This window comes from Halyomorpha halys, unplaced genomic scaffold (assembly GCF_000696795.3).
Source record: "Halyomorpha halys isolate HHAL.00 unplaced genomic scaffold, Hhal_1.1 Scaffold551.1, whole genome shotgun sequence".
NCBI lineage: Eukaryota > Metazoa > Arthropoda > Insecta > Hemiptera > Pentatomidae > Halyomorpha > Halyomorpha halys.
This window is the reverse complement of record NW_027112864.1, coordinates 229,832-231,344: the sequence shown is the minus strand read 5'-3', so window position 1 is coordinate 231,344 and position 1,513 is coordinate 229,832. Positions and strand designations below refer to the sequence as shown.

The window sequence follows — 1,513 nt, the reverse complement described above, 5'->3', positions numbered from 1 at the left end:
AAGATAGCTGTGCCACAGAGAAGTGAAGATGCACAAATGGAGGACATGATTTCCCATATGAAATCATGAGGTGACTTTTATTGTATAAAATAAAATATATAAATATATTGTTATAGGTTTTTATAGTGCATGAATATGGGACAGTGGTCCCGAAACGTTGTACAATCGTTAATGAGTAAATAAATAATAATTTATTGAAAATGATGGAAGTAAATAAACCTCAAAAAATTTTAAAAGAATTGACTCACCAGACTTCCTAGAGAGATAATCCAGATTAAAAAAAAGTATTTTTAAAAACAATAATAATATATGGTGAACATAACTAATAATGCGGGTAAGGAAAACTGAGAAAAGGAGTGGTAAAATAAAGAAGGGGGGAGAAATAAAACGAACCTATTAGCTTGGAAACCAAACGTCAAATGGTATACTCCGCCAATAACGGCTAAACTTCGAATTAAAAAAGACGTTACAAGAATGCCTAAGTGTTTTTAAGAGGAAACGTTACGAGTGGGTAAAAAATAAAAAGTAAAAAGTAGAAAATATTTAGAGGAAGAAAGCGTGTGAGAGGGTGACGACAAATGGTTTTTGGAAATGTTAAAAATATATATATGTACAAGGATGACGAAGTGCTGGAAGATGACAGTGTGTCATGGGTATTTAACAACAATTAAAAAGACGAAACGTATATAAGAGGGGGAAGACAAATGTGTAAGAACAGTTTAAGAAGTGAAATAATACGTTACAGAGTGGGCGGAAAAATAAAAATATTCATAAAGAGAATAATAATTTTAAAAGAAAGATATTAGAATCGATTTATATCTCAGAAAATATAAATTATACTGTCAACTTCAAATCAGATTCCAAAGGATTGAACCACCACTATTCAGAGATTTTAAGCAAAATAAATATGTAATAATTGTATACAAAAAAGATGAAAAATAAAAAAAAAAAATGTTCAAATCCTAAAATAGTACAAGTATATGAATTATATTGAAAATGTAAATTAATATTTTAAGAAAAAATTATGTTATATGATAAGGTGATAACAGAGTCCTAACCTGTTGAAGGTAGGTTCTGTTTTGAGTTTGCAAATGAAAATAATAGTAAGAAAAGTGGTTAGTAAAAGTTTTAAATTTGGGAAGGAATTGTATAGAAGAATTTGTAAGTAGGAATCTATTTTTTAAAAAAACAAAAAATTGTATAATGTTATTGGGATATTATTTTAATGATTAATTATTTGAAGATGGGACGGCATTTAAAGAATTTTAAAAGAAAAAATGAAAACAAAGTAAAGGTAAGACCAAAAAAAAAAAAAAATCAGTATGTAAGTAAAGGAAATAATGAAATGTTATAGAAGTAATTAAAAGGAGCTGTTTGTAGGAATCCTTGAAAATGACCTAAGTGGTCGAAACGTTGGAAGTTTAAAAAGAATAAAGTTGAGAAAAAGGATCAAAATTGTTTTTAAATAAACTAAACCACTCTCAAACAAGTATATTAATAAAAAATAAATCTA

At 27.4% G+C, this 1,513-nt stretch overlaps 1 protein-coding gene across 1 annotated transcript in view; it reads right to left on the bottom strand.

The window, feature by feature from the left end:
* LOC106684175 (cytosol aminopeptidase) overlaps positions 1-1,513 on the bottom strand; it is a 36,461-nt gene that overhangs the window by 8,003 nt on the left and 26,945 nt on the right. The window lies entirely within an intron of this gene.